The 6678-nt window shown below is 28.1% G+C and overlaps 1 pseudogene across 1 annotated transcript; it reads left to right on the top strand.

Annotated features, from left to right (window-relative positions):
• The first annotated feature begins 282 nt into the window (after positions 1-282).
• On the top strand, positions 283-4585 carry LOC145132959 (21 kDa protein pseudogene; annotated as a pseudogene). The gene is made up of 2 exons (XR_013718311.1): positions 283-923; positions 4330-4585. The product of XR_013718311.1 is annotated as a 21 kDa protein pseudogene (transcript).
• Positions 4586-6678: the final 2093 nt, after the last annotated feature.

Below are 6678 nucleotides of genomic sequence, written 5' to 3'. Positions count from 1 at the left end.
ACAAATTAAACTCATTAGTTTATTTTGTTTATTTATTTAAATTTAAAAGACTAAAAAATCAATTTTAATAATTTTTTTTATTTTCTTATAAATCTAAAGATTTTAAATATTTAGAAATAAAATTATAATCAACCACGGGTAATAATCCAAGTATCAAAAAAAGAACAAATTAAGCACTACTTTTTTTTTATTATTATTATGGCAAAAAAGTAATTTCACATTTATGACAAGAGTCTACTTAAACCTTTGATATAAACGACAATATGTTTAAGAAAAGCCAGTTAGAAATATGGAATACCAACTCAACACTACCCTATTCTTCTTCCTCTCAACAACAGTCTTACTGGCTTCCACCACCGCCGGCCACCCTTTCTTCCCTTCTCCCGAAGACACCGACTTCATTCGTTCAAGCTGCAAGACAACTCTGTACCCGGACACATGCTTCACCTCTCTCTCTGGCTACTCCGGCACTGTTCACCATGACCCCGGCCGCCTCGCCAAGGTGGCTATTCATGTAGCTCTATACAACGCCACCGACATGGGCAATTATGTATCCAACCTATCCCTACACTCAGACTACAGAAACACCAAGGAAACCGCCGCTATACACGACTGCTCATCGTTGTTCCAAGACGCTGTAGACGAAATCCAGGATTCGTTCAATGAAATGAAGCGGCTTGGTTGGACGGGGGAGTCGGTGAAGTTCCAGCTAAGTAACGTGCAGACGTGGATGAGCGCAGCCTTGACCAACGAAGAGACGTGTACGGATGGGTTTGAGGAGGTGGCCGACGGCGACATGAAGGCGGACGTTTGTAGTCGTGTGGTGGCGGTTAAGGAGGTGACGAGTAACGCTTTGGCGTTGGTTAACCATTATGCAGATAATGTAGCGGCGTTGGGTTGACGAACGGTTATTAAATTTTCAGGTAATTAATTGATTGATGATACACTAAAAAACAATATATAGATATGAAAAGCTTTAAGGATAACTGTATTTGTATAGTTTTTAGTTAAAATTTGGGGATTTAAGGAGTGTTATTTTACATGATGCAACATAAAAATATTATTTAATTGAATATGTGGGACTTCTGATCTGTTCCTGTTATGCTATGAGGATGTCAATAATATTTTGTAATGATTAAAAAGCTTTTATATAACTAATTATTAGGATTATTGATTAGTTAAAGTCGTTTAACATTATTGAAACATATTACTTTCTTATAATTTATCAATCACTTTGTGTTCTTTAATACTTATTTAACTATTGTGGCATTAATTTTTTCCCAATATGTTTAGATTTTAATAATATGTTCATTTTATCTCCCACAATCATATTTTGTATTTTTAACTAATTAATCTAATTTATTAAATATTAAAATTAAAAAATATATATATATTTTTCAATAAAGATATCAAATATGATATATGTTTAAAACAAAAATTGGAATAAAGAGTTAATAAAATATTTAAAATAGATAAAGTTAAGTAATTAATTATCAGAAAAACAATTTACGAAAAACTTATGTATTAAAGATCTACTAAAACAGATTATTTTAGTAAATACAGAATTTGATATTAAAGAAATTATATAAAAAAGTTAACCGGTATCGATTTATAAAATATAATGAAAAACTCCCAATTAAAACAATATGATATCGTCGCGAGCATTATCCATGTTGTTGCCTTTGTCTTGATTTAATTGATCAAATTTACCAATTTGTGTCAAAACCAACCGTTTGGAATAAAGAGTTGATAAAATATTTAAAATAGATAAAGGTAAGTAATTAATCATCGGAAAAACAATTTACGAAAAACTTATGTATTAAAGATCTATAAAAATAGATTATTTTAGTAAATACAGAATTTGATATTAAATGAATTATATAAAAATTTTATCTGGTATCTATTTATAAAATATAATGAAAAACTCCCAAATAAAACCATATGTTATTGTCGCGATCATTGTCCATGTTGCCTTTGTCTTGATTCAGTTGATCAAATTTACCAATTTGTGCCAAAACCAACAATTATTAGAGAATCTATAATGCATGTTTTTTCAAAAGTTTATTGGGTTAAAAAACATAGTAAAAGCTTATTTAGTGTGGTAGCTTTAAAATATTTAAACAAAACTATATAAATGATCCATGTAATTTTCATTATCTTTGGTTAGGTTAATTTTTTTATTATTTTATTTTATTATTTTGGCATAATTTAGTTACAGTTTTAGTCCTTATAAAAAATAAAATAACTATCTTATCCAATAAATATTTATTTTCTAATTTTTTTTATTAGATCGAATAAATGTATCATTATTGAATAAAAGATGAATATTAATATTAATCGGGTCTTTGTAGAAAATAATTTATGATCATTCTGGAAACCAGATCAAGCTAAACCTATTTGACACTATGGATAAACAAAGAATAAATCAAGCCTAGACGTTGTTAACTAGTTTTGATTGGAAATGCGTTTGAAGGTATATTGTTTGATAGAAAATGGTTTGAGATCAAATCCAAAAAGGGTAAAAAAAAATGTTATTTGTTGGAATTTCAAGTGGTTTAAAAGGCAGTGGAGGAGTTAGAGACGGTTGTTCTGGTCAAAAGACGAAATCCATAATTTTGAAAAGGTTTGGACCATAACAAAAAAATAACAAACCAAATGAACTCTTTTTTTACAATTATATGTCTTCTATCTATTTACAAATATTTTATAACCATTATATTTGTCAGATTAATAAATTAGACCAACTATTTAGTATTCTTTAACATTTTAATTATCTTTTTTTTTCAAATTTAATAACATTTTATTTTATATCCTACTTATATTTAGATATTAAATCTTTATTTATTTTTATTAATTGATCTATCTAATTAACTATACAAAATAAAATTAATGTTTCTTTACATGAAATATGTAATTTAAATGTAATTGTCAAAACTTCAAAACATCAAAATAAAACAAATATCATATATTATTTTAAACTTCGTGATCATATATATTTTTTGTGTGTATTGTTTTTATAACTATATGTAAAAATTTGATTGTTAATATATTTTTCGGAAAAGTACTCAACATAGTTATTTTTTGTATTTTATGTTTGTACCGTTATGTCTAATAACTATATGAGAGGACTTTATAAATCATTAAGATATATTAGTTAATTTATAATTTTTTTTGAAAATGTTAACTATTGTAGAATTCTATAACAACCTTTTTTTATTAAATAAATTTAAGTGGAAAGCGGATATAACAAAAATAAAAAGATTTTAAAAGTTTAACAGTTGAAGATCCCTTAATTAAAAGCTTTTTTAAATAGTATATAAGTTTAGAAGCACTAAGGCAAAAAAATTTAATCATTGTGCAGGTCGAATAGAGTTTTCCATAAATTATAATTAAACAAATTATATCACAATTAAAAAAATCTATATAAATAAATTAGTAACTACTATTTACAAGTTGGTGAAAAATATTAGAGATTGTTTCAACCATTTAAATTGATGAGTTGTTTATGTGTAATAAAATTCAACAAAATAAGCTCTATTACTATTTGTATTTGTGTATCTGATGTGATTCGTATATAAAAGTTTTTTTCCATACACAACAATTTAAGATTTATAGAGTTGTACAATATAATGTTCTAAAACAAAAATTGTTGTGTATGGAGAAAAATTATTATGTACGAATCAACTGTCTTTGTGTATGCTCTTAATGGTTTATGAGATTATATTTTTAATGTTTTAATTGAAGCAACTACTAAATGAGAGTTAATTGATGTTATTTGATACTTTAAAATCTACCCCATCCATTTGAGAATAATCTCAAGTGAGATTTGGATTTCTTAAGTGATTTTGTGGGGATTGAATGCATCAAAAGATTTGAATTTAAATAGATTGGATTTAAATGAATTTAAAATATGTTATGTGCCTAGTTGTAGAATTTTAAACGAAGTTAGATCTATTCTTTTTTACAATCTTGTTTCTTTTTAAAGAGTTTGAAATATATTTATATAAAATGGCATACATGCCATTTATTTTTTTTTCTATAAATAATTGTTTTTAAAATAATTTATAAAAATATATTATATATAGTTCTAAAAATAATTTTATAAAATATTCTTTAAAAACATTTAAAGTTTATTTAATCATGAGAAAAACATGATTCATAATGAAATAAAAAGTATAAAGTGTTTATAAGGATTGAAAGATTCAAAACCCCTAATCATTGTCGTTTCACTTTCTATGTTGAGTTATAGCAGTCGGTTGATATAGTATTGAGAAGTAATCTGGGGTGTGCTTGATATCTAAAGTATAATCATTTTGTTTTCAATGTTAGATTTTAGAATGGAAGAAGTATATTTGTTCAACCATCGCTTTGGATCGCATATATTGTTTCATCATGATGATCATAAGGACAAATGCAAATGATGTTTTATAGCCTCTAAAAAGGGAAAGGAAGGATTAACATTGACGACAGACAAGCATGGTAGTAACCATGGTAATGCAAGTAACCCAAACTTTAAAGCAATTGAAAGACTATGTGTCAGTTAATGTCACAAACTTCCTACCAATCTTTGAATCTTGAGACATTTGAAAAGTTTTTGAGGATATTAGGATCATATTAGATGTTTATATATCATGCAACTTATCAAAAATTTGCAAATATTTCACGTTTGGTTTCTACATATCGATGATCAGTTTTGAGTTAATTAGTCCATAAGTTAAGTTTTGTGTAGATTGAGAATAATCATATATTCGACAATATGGCACTATTTTTCTGTAATGACAAAGTTAAATTAAGCGTAGATGTAAGGATGGTTATGAATAAAAAAGATCAAAGAACCTTAAAGGTCAATCTGGATAGAAGAATTAGAAAACCTATTCGTCGATGTTATTATGGTTGAGATCTTTTGAACGTATTAATTGACCTACCGTGACTGGATAAAAGATTTCCATTTATTAAAGAGACATGTTTGTAGTCCGTAATGATTCATGTGTGGCATTTGTGATGTTAGATATGTTCATGTTATTGCATATCTTCATAAATTTCACTACATTAAAGGATTTTATTATGGGGAGATTAGTTATATCGAAAGATCGTATATTTGGCTGGAATAAGTCGTATAATGTGTGTTTAGAATTCAAACAAGATGATATTATGGAAACTACTTTTAAATAATTGAAGGAGTGTCCAAAGAGTCCATGGTTCAAGAACATATGGTATGTATTGAAATGGCTTTCCTTTGTGTGTGTTGGAACTCAAAAGTGAAAACCCAAGGTAGAGCCTTCCGAACGTATGGTATCAATTGGTATCTATGTGGTTGTTTGGATTTATAATATTCCAAGAAACTATTATCAATGTATACCATTGTTGCTTAAAATCTTTTTCTCAAAACAACTATGGCCATTCAGAATTTACAACCAATAATATAGTATGTAAATGTCTCAAATAGTTTGGGATGCTTGACTAGGGATCCTATATTGATTGTTATGGAATACAAGCTATAGAAAACACAAAAGAGAAACTATCTTAAGAGAAAATGAAAGGATGTTTAGAGATCATTGTTTGAAGGTCCCCAAGCTCTTGATTGTCAGACGGTTATTGACGTTGCTACTACTATTCTTGGCGGTGTAGTATTTCAACATCCTTTTGGACCTCCAATCACTCAAGATCTAGAAAAAGATTGAAATTGCCTTTATCAGACTTTTTGTGGTATCTTACTTGACTTGGTTGATCACATCAAGTTGTGTGCTTCGGCTTATTCTATATAACACTAGAAATTTTTTTCTAACGTACTAAAAATGAAATGGATAAGAAACTAACTTCAATAATCAGTGATTTTAAAAAAGTTCATATCTTACGTGGTGTAAGCTTAAAGAATGATGCAACTCTTTTAGATTCATCATCAATCATTTACCAAGTGTAAGCACCATTAAGATTGGAAATTAATCTAAAAATTTTAAACTGCCTTTGTGATGGTTAGGCCACATTTAAAATGATTTTACAAGAAAACGGAAACCTTAAGAAAATAAATATCATTCAACTTTGTTGAGAGATAGATATGCATGAATCCACCGTACTTCAACTATCTGAAAGGACTAGTGGACCCTTTGCTCTTGTCGCCCAAGGCTCCAAGAACTTTTCTACACCTGAAATCTATCCTACAAGTTTAGGAATTAATGGAAGATGAAGATGAAGAGTTGTTTCAAAAAGATTAGGCACTCCATCCCTATCATTACAAACGAAGGTTCCCAAACCATTGGCAACAAAATAAATCTCCACTGCTCACCAGGTCTAACATCCTAAGACCCCCACAATATCAACCCTTTGCCCAGCGTTTTCTTTAAGATATTGATCCTCAATAACAATGTAACACCCAGTTTCCACTTAATGATTTCAAAATAGGGTTAATAAATAATAACAAACATTTATATAATTAAAGACTAAATGTTGTAGGTTTGGCACATGAATTAATTAAATAAAAGATATTATATAAATGTAGAGAGTATAAAATAATAATAATAATAATAATAATGATGATGATGATGATAATACTATTTGGGAAAATATAAGTCTGGCGGGCTAATTTACACTTTTCAAAACTTAAGGTGTTAAAAGATATCAGAATTTGATGATTTATGCCAGCATGCTACACCCCAGGGACCAAATCTGCCAAAATTGAAA

The sequence above is a fragment of the Lactuca virosa genome, chromosome 8, assembly GCF_052849685.1.
Source record: "Lactuca virosa cultivar CGN04683 chromosome 8, Lactuca_virosa_CGN04683_v6, whole genome shotgun sequence".
Classification (NCBI taxonomy): Eukaryota; Viridiplantae; Streptophyta; class Magnoliopsida; order Asterales; family Asteraceae; genus Lactuca; species Lactuca virosa.
This window is presented reverse-complemented; position numbering and strand designations above follow the sequence as displayed.